This window comes from Schistocerca serialis, unplaced genomic scaffold (genome assembly GCF_023864345.2).
Source record: "Schistocerca serialis cubense isolate TAMUIC-IGC-003099 unplaced genomic scaffold, iqSchSeri2.2 HiC_scaffold_1363, whole genome shotgun sequence".
Taxonomy (NCBI): Eukaryota; Metazoa; Arthropoda; class Insecta; order Orthoptera; family Acrididae; genus Schistocerca; species Schistocerca serialis.
The window spans coordinates 4,122,031-4,138,051 of NW_026047584.1; positions in this window are offsets into that span (position 1 = coordinate 4,122,031).

Consider the following 16,021-nt stretch of genomic DNA (forward strand, 5'->3'; position numbering starts at 1 on the left):
AGGAATGGTTCAAACATAGTCAGTAAGAAGAGTCAGTCTACTTGTACTTAAGTCGGCATTGTGCCTTTTCTATTTAATTCCGATGCAATTTCTGTGTTTCATCGTCAATAAGAAGGTCCAAGAGTTACAGTAAATGTGGAGTGAAGCATCGGAATCTATAACTAGTGTCTCAGGAATGGTTCAAAACATAGACAGTAAGAAGAGTCAGTCTTCTTGTACTTAAGTCGACATTGTGCCTTTTTTATTTAATTCCGATGCAATATCTGAGTTTCATCGTCAATAAGAATGTCCAAGGTATACAGTAATCCTGAAGTAAAGCATCGGAATCTATAACTAGTGTGACAGCAATGGTTCAAACTATAATCACTAAGAAGAGTCAGTCTTCTTGCACTTAAGTCGGCATTGCGCCATTTCTATTGAATTCCGATGCAATTTCTGTGTTTCATCGGCAATAAGGTTAGAGGGATACAGTAAACCTGAAGTGAAGCATCGGAATCCAAATCTAGCGTCACAGGAATGGTTCAAACCATAGACAGTAGGAAGAGTCAGTCTTCTTGTACTTAAGTTGGCATTGTGCCTTTTGTATTTAATCCCGATGCAATTTCTGTGTTTCATCGTCAATAAGAAGGTACAAGGTATACAGTAAACCTGAAGTGAAGCATCGGAATCCACAACTAGTGTCACAGGAATGGTTCAAAGCATAGTCAGTAAGAAGAGTCTGTCTTCTTGTACTTAAGTCAGCATTGTGCCTTTGCTATTTAATTCCGATGCAATTTCTGTGTTTCATCGTCAATTAGAATGTCCAAGGTATACAGTAAACCTGAAGTGAAGCATCGGAATCTATAACTAGTGTCACAGGAATGGTTCAAAGCATAGTCACTAAGAAGAGTCAGTCTTCTTGTACCTAAGTCGGCATTGTGCCTTTTGTATTTAATTCCGATGCAATTACTGTGTTTCATCGTCAATAAGAAGGTCCAAGGGATACAGTTAACCTGGTGGAGGCATCAGAATCTGTAACTAGTGTCACAGGAATGGTTGAAAACATAGACAGTAAGCAGAGTCAGTCTTCTTGTACTTAAGTCGACATTGTGCCTTTTTTATTTAATTCCGATGCAATTTCTGTATCTCATCGTCAATAAGAAGGTTCAAGGGATACATTAAACCTAGAGTGATGCATCAGAATCTATAACTAGTGTCACAGGAATGGTTCAAAACATAGACAGTAAGAAGAGTCAGTCTTCTTGTACTGAAGTCGGCATTGTGCCTTTTGTATTTAATTCCGAAGCAATTTCTGTGTATCATCGTCAATAAGAAAGTCCAAGGGATACAGTCAACCTGGAGTGAAGCATCGGAATCTATAACTAGTGTCACGGTTCTGGTTCAAAATATAGACAGTAAGAAGAGTCAGTATTCTTGTACTTAAGTCGGCATTGTGCCTTTTATATTTAATTCCGATGCAATTTCTGTCTTTCATCGTCAATAAGTAGGTCCAAGGGTTCCATTAAACCTGAAGTGAAGCACCGGAATCTATAACTAGTGGCACAGGAATGGTCCAAAAGATAGTCAGTAATAAGAGTCAGTCTTCTATACTTAAGTCGCCATTGTGCCAATTGTATTAACTTCCGATGCATTTCTGTGTTTCATCGTCAATACGAAGGTCAAGGGATACAGTAAACCTGGAGTGAAGCATCGGAATCTATAACTAGTGTCACAGGAATGGTTCAAAACATAGACAGTAAGAAGAGTCAGTCCTCTTGTACTTCATTCGGCACTGTGCCTTTTGGATTTAATTCCGATGCAATTTCTGTGTTTCATCGTCAATAAGAAGGTCAGAGGGATACAGTAACCCTGAAGTGAAGCATCGGAATCTATAACTAGTGTCACAGGAATGGTTCAAAACATAGACAGTAGGAAGAGTCAGTCTTCTTGTGCTTAAGTCGGCATTGTGCCATTTGTATTTAATTCCGATGCAATTTCAGTGTTTCATTGTCAATAAGAAGGTCAGAGGGATACAGTAAACCTGAGGTGAAGCAATGGAATCCGTAACTAGTGTCACAGGAATGGTTCAAAACATAGACAGTAGGAAGAGTCAGTCTTCTTGTACTTAGGTCGGCATTGTGCCTTTTGTATTTAATTGCGATGCAATTTCTGTGTTTCATCGTCAATAAGAAGGTACAAGGTATACAGTAAACCTGAAGTGAAGCATCGGAATCTATAACTAGTGTCACAGGAATGGTTAAAAACATAGTCAGTAAGATGAGTCAGTCTTCTTGTACTTAAGTCAGCATTGTGCCATTTCTATTTAATTGCGATGCAATTCCTGTGTTTCATCGTCAATAAGAAGGTCCAAGGATTACGGTAAACCTGGAGTGAAGCATGGGAATCTATAACTAGTGTCACAGGAATGGTTCAAAACATAGAAAGTAAGAAGAGTCAGTCTTCTTGTCCTTAAGTCGACATTGAGCCTTTTCTATGTAATTCCGATGCAATTTCTATGTTTCATCGTCAATAAGAATGTCTAAGGTATACAGTAAACCTGAAGTGAAGCATCGGAATCTATAACTAGTGTCACAGGAATGGTTCAAAGCATAGTCAGTAAGAAGAGTCAGTCTTCTTGCACTTAAGTCGGCATTGTGCCTTTTGTATTTAATTGCGATGCAATTTCTGTGTTTCATTGTCAATAAGAAGGTCCAAGGGATACAGTAAACCTGGAGTGAGGCATCGGAATTTGTAACTAGTGCCACAGGAATTGTTCAAAACATAGACAGTAAGCAGAGTCAGTCTTCTTGTACTTAAGTCTGCATTGTGCCTTTTTTAATTAATTCCAATGCAATTTCTGTGTTTCATCGTCAATAAGAAGGTTCATGGGATACATTAAACCTAGAGTGAGGCATCGGAATCTATAACTAGTGTCACAGGTATGGTTCAAAACATAGACAGTAAGAAGAGTCAGTCTTCTTGTACTAAAGACGGCATTGTGCCTTTTGTATTTAATTCCGATGCAATTTCTGTGTATCATCGTCAATTAGAAGGTCCAAGGGATACAGTCAACCTGGTGTGAAGCATCGGAATCTATAACTAGTGTCACGGGGATGGTTCGAAACACAGACAGTAAGAAGAGTCAGTATTCTTGTACTTAAGTCGGCATTGTGCCTTTTGTATTTAATTCCGATGCAATTTCTGTGTTTCATCGTCAATAAGAATGTCCAAGGTATACAGTAAACCTGAAGTGAAGCATCGGAATCTGTAACTAGTGTCACAGGAATGGTTCAAACATAGTCAGTAAGAAGAGTCAGTCTTCTTGTACTTAAGTCGGCATTGTGCTTTTTGTATTTAATTCCGATGCAATTTCTGTGTTTCATCGTCAATAAGAAGGTCCAAGGGTTACAGTAAATGTGGAGTGAAGCATCGGAATCAATAACTAGTGTCACAGGAATGGTTCAAAACATAGACAGTAAGAAGAGTCAGTCTCCTTGTACTTAAGTCGACATTGTGCCTTTTCTATTTAATTCCGATGCAATTTCTGTGTTTCATTGTCAATAAGAATGTCCAAGGTATACAGTAAACCTGAAGTAAAGCATCGGAATCTATAACTAGTGTCACAGCAATGGTTCAAACTATAATCACTAAGAAGCGTCAGTCTTCTTGTACTTAAGTCGGCATTGTGCCTTTTCTATTTAATTCCGATGCAATTTCTGAGTTTCATCGGCAATAAAGTCAGAGGGATACAGTAAACCTGAAGTGAAGCATCTGAATCTATAACTAGTGTCACAGGAATGGTTCAAAACATAGACAGTAGGAAGAGTCAGTCTTCTTGTACTTAAGTCGGCATTGTGCCATTTGTATTTAATTCCGATGCAATTTCTGTGTTTCATTGTCAATAAGAAGGTACAAGGTATACAGTAAACCTGAAGTGAAGCATCGGAATCTATAACTAGTGTCACAGGAATGGTTCATAACATAGACAGTAAGAAGAGTCAGTCTTCTTGTACTCAATTCGGCACTGTGCCTTTTGGATTTAATTCCGATGCAATTTCTGTGTTTCATCGTCAATAAGAAGGTCAGAGGGATACAGTAACCCTGAGGTGAAGCATCGGATTCTATAACTAGTGTCACAGGAATGGTTCAAAACATAGACAGTAGGAAGAGTCAGTCTTCTTGTGCTTAAGTCGGCATTGTGCCATTTGTATTTAATTCCGATGCAATTTCTGTGTTTCATTATCAATAAGAAGGTCAGAGGGATACAGTAAACCTGAGGTGAAGCATTGGAATCCGTAACCAGTGTCACAGGAATTGTTCAAAACATAGACAGTAGGAAGAGTCTGTCTTCTTGTACTTAGGTCGGCATTGTGCCTTTTGTATTTAATTGCGATGCAATTTCTGTGTTTCATCGTCAATAAGAAGGTACAAGGTATACAGTAAACCTGAAGTGAAGCATCGGAATCTATAACTAGTGTCACAGGAATGGTTAAAAACATAGTCAGTAAGATGAGTCAGTCTTCTTGTACTTAAGTCAGCATTGTGCCTTTTCTATTTAATTGCGATGCAATTTCTGTGTTTCATCGTCAATAAGAAGGTCCAAGGATTACAGTAAACCTGGAGTGAAGCATGGGAATCTATAACTAGTGTCACAGGAATGGTTCAAAACATGGAAAGTAAGAAGAGTCAGTCTTCTTGTACTTAAGTTGACATTGAGCCTTTTCTATGTAATTCCGATGCAATTTCTCTGTTTCATCGTCAATAAGAATGTCTAAGGTATACAGTAAACCTGAAGTGAAGCATCGGAATCTATAACTAGTGTCACAGGAATGGTTCAAAGCATAGTCAGTAAGAAGAGTCAGTCTTCTTGCACTTAAGTCAGCATTGTGCCTTTTGTATTTAATTCCGATACACTTTCTGTGTTTCATTGTCAATAAGAAGGTCCAAGGGATACAGTAAACCTGGAGTGAGGCATCGGAATTTGTAACTAGTGTCACAGGAATTGTTCAAAACATAGACAGTAAGCAGAGTCAGTCTTCTTGTACTTAAGTCTGCATTGTGCCTTTTTTAATTAATTCCAATGCAATTTCTGTGTTTCATCGTCAATAAGAAGGTCAGAGGGATACAGTAAACCTGAAGTGAAGCATCGGAATCTATAACTAGTGTCACAGGAATGGTTCAAAACATAGACAGTAGGAAGAGTCAGTCTTCTTGTGCTTAAGTCGGCATTGTGCCATTTGTATTTAATTCCGATGCAATTTCTGTGTATCATCGTCAATTAGAAGGTCCAAGGGATACAGTCAACCTGGAGTGAAGCATCGGAATCTATAACTAGTGTCACGGGGATGGTTGGAAACACAGACAGTAAGAAGAGTCAGTATTCTTGCACTTAAGTCGGCATTGTGCCTTTTGTATTTAATTCCGATGCAATTTCTGTGTTTCATCGTCAATAAGAATGTCCAAGGTATACAGTTAACCTGAAGTGAAGCATCGGAATCTGTAACTAGTGTCACAGGAATGGTTCAAACATAGTCAGTAAGAAGAGTCAGTCTTCTTGTACTTAAGTCGGCATTGTGCTTTTTCTATTTAATTCCGATGCAATTTCTGTGTTTCATCGTCAATAAGAAGGTCCAAGGGTTACAGTAAATGTGGACTGAAGCATCGGAATCTATAACTAGTGTCACAGGAATGGTTCAAAACATAGACAGTAAGAAGAGTCAGTCTCCTTGTACTTAAGTCGACATTGTGCCTTTTCTATTTAATTCCGATGCAATTTCTGTGTTTCATTGTCAATAAGAATGTCCAAGGTATACAGTAAACCTGAAGTAAAGCATCGAAATCTATAACTAGTGTCACAGCAATGGTTCAAACTATAAATACTAAGAAGCGTCAGTCTTCTTGTACTTAAGTCGGCATTGTGCCTTTTCTATTTTATTCCGATGCAATTTCTGTGTTTCATCCACAATAAAGCCCGAGGGATACAGTAAACCTGAAGTGAAGCTTCGGAATCCATAACTAGTGTCACAGGAATGGTTCAAAACATAGACAGTAGGAAGAGTCAGTCTTCTTGTACTTAAGTTGGCATTGTGCCATTTGTATTTAATTCCGATGCAATTTCTGTGTTTCATTGTCAATAAGAAGGTCAGAGGGATACAGTAAACCTGAGGTGAAGCATCGGAATCCAAAACTAGTGTCACAGGAATGGTTCAAAACATAGACAGTAGGAAGAGTCAGTCTTCTTGTACTTAAGTCGGCATTGTGCCTTTTGTATTTAATTCCGATGCAATTTCTGTGTTTCATCGTCAATAAGAAGGTACAAGGTATACAGTAAACCTGAAGTGAAGCATCGGAATCTATAACTAGTGTCACAGGAATGGTTCAAAACATAGTCAGTAAGAAGAGTCTGTCTTCTTGTACTTAAGTCAGCATTGTGCCTTTTCTATTTAATTCCGATGCAATTTCTGTGTTTCATCGTCAGTAAGAAGGTCCAAGGGTTACAGTAAACCTGGAGTGAAGCATCGGAATCTATAAGTAGTGTGACAGCATTGGTTCAAAACATAGACAGTAAGAAGAGTCAGTCTTCTTGTACTTGAGTCGGCATTGTGAGTTTTCTATTTAATTCCGATGCAATTTCGGTGTTTCATCGTCAATAAGAAGGTCAGAGGGATACAGTAAACCTGAAGTGAAGCATCGGAATCTGTAACTAGTGTCACAGGAATCTTTCAAACATAGTCAGTAAGAAGAGTCAGTCGTTTTGTACTTAAGTCGGCATTGTGCCTTTTCTATTTAATTCCGATGCAATTTCTGTGTTTCATCGTCAATAAGAAGGTCCAAGAGTTACAGTAAATGTGGAGTGAAGCATCGGAATCTATAACTAGTGTCTCAGGAATGGTTCAAAACATAGACAGTAAGAAGAGTCAGTCTTCTTGTACTTAAGTCGACATTGTGCATTTTTTATTTAATTCCGATGCAATTTCTGTGTTTCATCGTCAATAAGAATGTCCAAGGTATACAGTAAACCTGAAGTAAAGCATCGGAATCTATAACTAGTGTGACAGCAATGGTTCAAACTATAATCACTAAGAAGAGTCAGTCTTCTCTCACTTAAGTCGGCATTGTGCCATTTCTATTGAATTCCGATGCAATTTCTGTGTTTCATCGGCATTAAGGTTAGAGGGATACAGTAAACCTGAAGTGAAGCTTCGGAATCCAAATCTAGCGTCACAGGAATGGTTCAAACCATAGACAGTAGGAAGAGTCAGTCTTCTTGTACTTACGTCGGCATTGTGCCTTATGTATTTAATTCCGATGCAATTACTGTGTTTCATCGTCAATAAGAAGGTCCAAGGGATACAGTTAACCTGGAGTGAGGCATCAGAATCTGTAAATAGTGTCACAGGAATGGTTGAAAACATAGACAGTAAGCAGAGTCAGTCTTCTTGTACTTAAGTCGGCATTGTACCTTTTTTATTTAATTCCTATGCAATTTCTGTGTCTCATCGTCAATAAGAAGGTTCAAGGGATACATTAAAACCTAGAGTGAGGCATCGGAATCTATAACTAATGTCACAGGAATGGTTCAAAACATAGACAGTAAGAAGAGTCAGTCTTCTTGTACTAAAGTCGGCATTGTGCCTTTTGTATTTAATTCCGATGCAATTTCTGTGTATCATCGTCAATAAGAAAGTCCAAGGGATACAGTCAACCTGGAGTGAAGCATCGGAATCCATAACTAGTGTCACGGGGCTGGTTCAAAACATAGACAGTAAGAAGAGTCAGTATTCTTGTACTTAAGTCGGCATTGTGCCTTTTGTATTTAATTCCGATGCAATTTCTGTCTTTCATCGTCAATAAGTAGGTCCAAGGGTTCCATTAAACCTGAAGTGAAGCACCGGAATCTATAACTAGTGGCACAGGAATGGTCCAAAAGATAGTCAGTAATAAGAGTCAGTCTTCTATACTTAAGTCGCCATTGTGCCAATTGTATTAACTTCCGATGCATTTCTGTGTTTCATCGTCAATACGAAGGTCCAAGGGATACAGTAAACCTGGAGTGAAGCATCGGAATCTATAACTAGTGTCACGGGGATGGTTCGAAACACAGACAGTCAGAAGAGTCAGTATTCTTGTGCTTAAGTCGGCATTGTGCCTTTTGTATTTAATTCCGATGCAATTTTTGTGTTTCATTGTCAATCAGAAGGTCAGAGGGATACAGTAAACCTGAGGTGAAGCATGGGAATCCGTAACTAGTGTCACAGGAATGATTCAAAACATAGACAGTAGGAAGAGTCAGTCTTCTTGTACTTAGGTCGGCATTGTGCCTTTTGTATTTAATTGCGATGCAATTTCTGTGTTTCATAGTCAATAAGAAGGTACAAGGTATACAGTAAACCTGGAGTGAAGCATCGGAATGTCATAGTGTCTAGTGTCACAGGAATGGTTAAAAACATAGTCAGTAAGATGAGTCAGTCTTCTTGTACTTAAGTCAGCATTGTGCCTTTTCTATTTAATTGCGATGCAGTTTCTGTGTTTCATCGTCAATAAGAAGGTCCAAGGATTACAGTAAACCTGGAGTGAGGCATCGGAATTTGTAACTAGTGTCACGGGAATTGTTCAAAACATAGACAGTAAGCAGAGTCAGTCTTCTTGTACTTAAGTCGGCATTGTGCCTTTTTTCATTAATTCCAATGCAGCTTCTGTGTTTCATCGTCAATAAGAAGGTTCAAGGGATACATTAAACCTAGAGTGAGGCATCGGAATCTATAACTAGTGTCACAGGTATGGTTCAAAACATAGACAGTAAGAAGAGTCAGTCTTCTTGTACTAAAGACGGCATTGTGCCTTTTGTATTTAATTCCGATGCAATATCTGTGTATCATCGTCAATTAGAAGGTCCAAGGGATACAGTCAACCTGGAATGAAGCATCGGAATCTATAACTAGTGTCACGGGGATGGTTCGAAACACAGACAGTCAGAAGAGTCAGTATTCTTGTACTTAAGTCGGCATTGTGCCTTTTGTATTTAATTCCGATGCAATTCCTGTGTTTCATTGTCAATAAGAATGTCCAAGGTATACAGTAAACCTGAAGTGAAGCATCGGAATCTGTAACTAGTGTCACAAGAATGGTTCAAACATAGTCAGTAAGAAGAGTCAGTCTTCTTGTACTTAAGTCGGCATTGTGCTTTTTCTATTTAATTCCGATGCAATTTCTGTGTTTCATCGTCAATAAGAAGGTCCAAGGGTTACAGTAAATGTTGAGTGAAGCATCGGAATCTATAACTAGTGTCACAGGAATGGTTCAAAACATAGTCAGTAAGAAGAGTCAGTCTTCTTGTGCCTTTTCAATTTAATTGCGATTCAATTTCTGTGTTTCATCGTCAATAAGAAGGTCCAAGGGTTACAGTAAACCTGGAGTGAAGCATCGGAATCTATAACTAGTGTCACAGGAATGGTTCAAAACATAGACAGCAAGAAGAGTCAGTCTTCTTGTACTTAAGTCGACATTGAGCCTTTTCTATTTAATTCCGATGCAATTTCTCTGTTTTATCATCAATAAGAGTGTCCAAGGTATACAGTAAACCTGAAGTAAAGCATCGGAATCTATAACTAGTGTGACAGCAATGGTTCAAACTATAATCACTAAGAAGAGTCAGTCTTCTTGTACTTAAGTCGGCATTGTGCCTTTTCTATTTAATTCCGATGCAATTTCTGTGTTTCATCGCCAATACGGTCAGAGGGATACAGTAAACCTGAAGTGAAGCATCGGAATCTATAAATAGTGTCACAGGAATGGTTCAAATCATAGTCAGTAAGAAGAGTCAGTCTTCTTGTGCCTTTTCAATTTAATTGCGATTCAATTTCTGTGTTTCATCGTCAACAAGAAGGTCCAAGGGTTACAGTAAACCTGGAGTGAAGCATCGGAATCTATAACTAGTGTCACAGGAATGGTTCAAAACATAGACAGTAAGAAGAGTCAGTCTTCTTGTACTTAAGTCGACATTGAGCCTTTTCTATTTAATTCCGATGCAATTTCTCTGTTTTATCATCAATAAGAGTGTCCAAGGTAAACAGTAAACCTGAAGTGAAGCATCGGAATCTATAACTAGTGTCACAGGAATGGTTCAAAGCATAGTCAGTAAGAAGAGTCAGTCTTCTTGTACTTCAGTCGGCATTGTGCCTTTTGTATTTAATTCCGATGCAGTTTCTGTGTTTCATCGTCAATAAGAAGGTCCAAGGGATACAGTAAACCTGGAATGAGGCATCGGAATCTGTAACTAGTGTCACAGGAATGGTTCAAAACATAGACAGTAAGCAGAGTCAGTCTTCTTGTACTTAAGTCGCCATTGTGCCTTTTTTAATTAATTCCTATGCAATTTCTGTGTTTCATCGTCAATAAGAAGGTTCAAGGGATACATTAAACCTAGAGTGTGGCATCGGAATCAATAACTAGGGTCACAGGAATGGTTCAAAACATAGACAGTAAGCAGAGTCAGTCTTCTTGTACTTAAGTCGGCATTGTGCTTTTTTAATTAATTCCTATGCAATTTCTGTGTTTCATCGTCAATAAGAAGGTTCAAGGGATACATTAAACCTAGAGTCAGGCATCGGAATCTATAACTAGGGTCACAGGAATGGTTCAAAACATAGACAGTAAGAAGAGTCAGTCTTCTTGTACTAAAGACAGCATTGTGCCTTTTGTATTTAATTCCGATGCAATTTCTGTGTATCATCATCAATTAGAAGGTCCCAGGTATACAGTAAACCTGGAGTGCAGCATCTGAATCTGTAACTAGTGTCACAGGAATGGTTCAAACATAGTCAGTAAGAAGAGTCAGTCTTCTTGTACTTAAGTCGGCATTGTGCCTTTTCTATTTAATTCCGATGCAATTTCTGTGTTTCATCATCAATAAGAAGGTCCAAGGTATACAGTAAACCTGGAGTGAAGCATCGGAATCTGTAACTAGTGTCACAGGAATGGTTCAAACATAGTCAGTAAGAAGAGTCAGTCTTCTTGTACTTAAGTCGGCATTGTGCCTTTTCTGTTTAATTCCGATGCAATTTCTGTGTTTCATCGTCAATAAGAAGGTCCTAGGGTTACAGTAAATGTGGAGTGAAGCATCGGAATCTATAACTAGTGTCACAGGAATGGTTCAAAACATAGACAGTAAGAAGAGTCAGTCTCCTTGTACTTAAGTCGACATTGTGCCTTTTCTATTTAATTCCGATGCAATTTCTGTGTATCATCGTCAATAAGAAGGTCCAAGGGATACAGTCAACCTGGAGTGAAGCATCGGAATCTATAACTATGTCACGGGGATGGTTCAAATCATAGACAGTAAGAAGAGTCAGTATTCTTGTACTTAAGTCGGCATTGTGCCTTTTGTATTTAATTTCGATGCAATTTCTGTGTTTCGTCGTCAATAAGAATATCCAAGGTATACAGTAAACCTGAAGTAAAGCATCGGAAGCTATAACTAGTGTCACAGCAATGGTTCAAACTATAATCACTAAGGAGAGTCTGTCTTCTTGTACTTAAGTCGGCATTGTGCCTTTTCTATTTAATTCCGATGCAATTTCTGTGTTTCATAGTCAATAAGAAGTTCCAAGGTATACAGTAAACCTGGAGTGAAGCATCGGAATCAATAACTAGTGTCACAGGCATGGTTCAAATTATAGACAGTAAGAGGAGTCAGTCTTCTTGTACTTGAGTCGGCATTGTGAGTTTTCTATTTAACTCCGATGCAATTTCGGTGTGTCATCGTCAATAAGAAGGTCAGAGGGATACAGCAAACCTGAAGTGAAGCATCGGAATCTGTAACTAGTGTCACAGGAATGGTTCAAACATAGTCAGTAAGAAGAGTCAGTCTTCTTGTACTTAAGTCGGCATTGTGCCTTTTCTATTTAATTCCGATGCAATTTCTGTGTTTCATCGTCAGTAAGAAGGTCCAAGGGTTACAGTAAATGTGGAGTGAAGCATCGGAATCTATAACTAGTGTCACAGGAATGGTTCAAAACATAGACAGTAAGAAGAGTCAGTCTCCTTGTACTTAAGTCGACATTGTGCCTTTTCTATTTAATTCCGATGCAATTTCTGTGTATCATCGTGAATAAGAAGGTCCAAGGGATACAGTCAACCTGGAGTGAAGCATCGGAATCTATAACTAGTGTCACGGGGATGGTTCAATACATAGACAGTAAGAAGAGTCATTATTCTTGTACTAAAGTCGGCATTGTGCCTTTTGTATTTAATTCCGATGCAATTTCTGTGTTTCATCGTCAATAAGAATGTCCAAGGTATACAGTAAACCTGAAGTAAAGCATCGGAATCTATAACTAGTGTCACAGCAATGGTTCAAACTATAATCAGTAAGGAGAGTCTGTCTTCTTGTACTTAAGTCGCCATTGTGCCAATTGTATTAACTTCCGATGCATTTCTGTGTTTCATCGTCAATACGAAGGTCCAAGGGATACAGTAAACCTGGAGTGAAGCATCGGAATCTATAACTAGTGTCACAGGAATGGTTCAAAACATAGACAGTAAGAAAAGTCAGTCTTATTGTACTTAATTCGGCACTGTGCCTTTTGGATTTAATTCCGAGGCAATTTCTGTGTTTCATCGTCAATAAGAAGGTCAGAGGGATACAGTAAACCTGAAGTGAAGCATCGGAATCTATAACTAGTGTCGCAGGAATGGTTCAAAACATAGACAGTAGGAAGAGTCAGTCTTCTTGTGCTTAAGTCGGCATTGTGCCATTTGTATTTAATTCCGATGCAATTTCTGTGTTTCATTGTCAATCAGAAGGTCAGAGGGATACAGTAAACCTGAGGTGAAGCATTGGAATCCGTAACTAGTGTCACAGGAATGATTCAAAACATAGACAGTAGGAAGAGTCAGTCTTCTTGTACTTAGGTCGGCATTTTGCCTTTTGTATTTAATTGCGATGCAATTTCTGTGTTTCATCGTCAATAAGAAGGTACAAGGTATACAGTAAACCTGGAGTGAAGCATCGGAATCTATAGCTAGTGTCTCAGGAATGGTTAAAAACATAGTCAGTAAGATGAGTCAGTCTTCTTGTACTTAAGTCAGCATTGTGCCTTTTCTATTTAATTGCGATATAATTTCTGTGCTTCATCGTCAATAAGAAGGTCCAAGGATTACAGTAAACCTGGAGTGAAGCATGGGAATCTATAACTAGTGTCACAGGAATGGTTCAAAACATAGAAAGTAAGAAGAGTCAGTCTTCTTGTACTTAAGTCGACATTGATCCTTTTCTATGTAATTCCGATGTAATTTCTCTGTTTCATCGTCAATAAGAATGTCTAAGGTATACAGTAAACCTGAAGTGAAGCATCGGAATCTATAACTAGTGTCACAGGAATGGTTCAAAGCATAGTCAGTAAGAAGAGTCAGTCTTCTTGCACTTAAGTCGGCATTGTGCCTTTTGTATTTAATTCCGATGCAATTTCTGTGTTTCATTGTCAATAAGAAGGTCCAAGGGATACAGTAAACCTGGAGTGAGGCATCGGAATTTGTAACTAGTGTCACAGGAATTGTTCAAAACATAGACAGTAAGCAGAGTCAGTCTTCTTGTACTTAAGTCGGCATTGTGCCTTTTTTAATTAATTCCAATGCAGCTTCTGTGTTTCATCGTCAATAAGAAGGTTCAAGGGATACATTAAACCTAGAGTGAGGCATCGGAATCTATAACTAGTGTCACAGGTATGGTTCAAAACATAGACAGTAAGAAGAGTCAGTCTTCTTGTACTAAAGACGGCATTATGCCTTTTGTATTTAATTCCGATGCGATATCTGTGTATCATCGGCAATTAGAAGGTCCAAGGGATACAGTCAACCTGGAGTGAAGCATCGGAATCTATAACTAGTGTCACGGGGATGGTTCGAAACACAGACAGTAAGAAGAGTCAGTATTCTTGTACTTATGTCGGCATTGTGCCTTTTGTATTTAATTCCGATGCAATTTCTGTGTTTCATTGTCAATAAGAATGTCCAAGGTATACAGTAAACCAGAAGTGAAGCATCGGAATCTGTAACTAGTGTCACAGGAATGGTTCAAACATAGTCAGTAAGAAGATTCAGTCTTCTTGTACTTAAGTCGGCATTGTGCTTTTTCTATTTAATTCCGATGCAATTTCTGTGTTTCATCGTCAATAAGAAGGTCCAAGGGTTACAGTAAATGTGGAGTGAAGCATCGGAATCTATAACTAGTGTCACAGGAATGGTTCAAAACATAGACAGTAAGAAGAGTCAGTCTCCTTGTACTTAAGTCGACATTGTGCCTTTTCTATTTAATTCCGATGCAATTTCTGTGTTTCATTGTCAATACGAATGTCCAAGGTATACAGTAAACCTGAAGTAAAGCATCGGAATCTATAACTAGTGTGACAGCAATGGTTCAAACTATAATCACTAAGAAGAGTCAGTCTTCTTGTACTTAAGTCGGCATTGTGCCTTTTCTATTTAATTCCGATGCAATTTCTGTGTTTCATCGGCAATACGGTCAGACGGATACAGTAAACCTGAAGTGAAGCATCGGAATCTATAACTAGTGTCACAGGAATGGTTCAAATCATAGTCAGTAGGAAGAGTCAGTCTTCTTGTACTTAAGTCAGCATTGTGCCTTTTCAATTTAATTGCGATTCAATTTCAGTGTTTCATCGTCAATAAGAAGGTCCAAGGGTTACAGTAAACCTGGAGTGAAGCATCGGAATCTATAACTAGTGTCACAGGAATGGTTCAAAACATAGACAGTAAGAAGAGTCAGTCTTCTTGTACTTAAGTCGACATTGAGCCTTTTCTATTTAATTCCGATGCAATTTCTCTGTTTTATCATCAATAAGAGTGTCCAAGGTATACAGTAAACCTGAAGTGAAGCATCGGAATCTATAACTAGTGTCACAGGAATGGTTCAAAGCATAGTCAGTAAGAAGAGTCAGTCTTGATGTACTTCAGTCGGCATTGTGCCATTTGTATTTAATTCCGATGCAATTTCTGTGTTTCATTGTCAATCAGAAGGTCAGAGGGATACAGTAAACCTGAGGTGAAGCATTGGAATCCGTAACTAGTGTCACAGGAATGATTCAAAACATAGACAGTAGGAAGAGTCAGTCTTCTTGTACTTAGGTCGGCATTTTGCCTTTTGTATTTAATTGCGATGCAATTTCTGTGTTTCATCGTCAATAAGAAGGTACAAGGTATACAGTAAACCTGGAGTGAAGCATCGGAATCTATAGCTAGTGTCTCAGGAATGGTTAAAAACATAGTCAGTAAGATGAGTCAGTCTTCTTGTACTTAAGTCAGCATTGTGCCTTTTCTATTTAATTGCGATATAATTTCTGTGCTTCATCGTCAATAAGAAGGTCCAAGGATTACAGTAAACCTGGAGTGAAGCATGGGAATCTATAACTAGTGTCACAGGAATGGTTCAAAACATAGAAAGTAAGAAGAGTCAGTCTTCTTGTACTTAAGTCGACATTGATCCTTTTCTATGTAATTCCGATGTAATTTCTCTGTTTCATCGTCAATAAGAATGTCTAAGGTATACAGTAAACCTGAAGTGAAGCATCGGAATCTATAACTAGTGTCACAGGAATGGTTCAAAGCATAGTCAGTAAGAAGAGTCAGTCTTCTTGCACTTAAGTCGGCATTGTGCCTTTTGTATTTAATTCCGATGCAATTTCTGTGTTTCATTGTCAATAAGAAGGTCCAAGGGATACAGTAAACCTGGAGTGAGGCATCGGAATTTGTAACTAGTGTCACAGGAATTGTTCAAAACATAGACAGTAAGCAGAGTCAGTCTTCTTGTACTTAAGTCGGCATTGTGCCTTTTTTAATTAATTCCAATGCAGCTTCTGTGTTTCATCGTCAATAAGAAGGTTCAAGGGATACATTAAACCTAGAGTGAGGCATCGGAATCTATAACTAGTGTCACAGGTATGGTTCAAAACATAGACAGTAAGAAGAGTCAGTCTTCTTGTACTAAAGACGGCATTATGCCTTTTGTATTTAATTCCGATGCGAT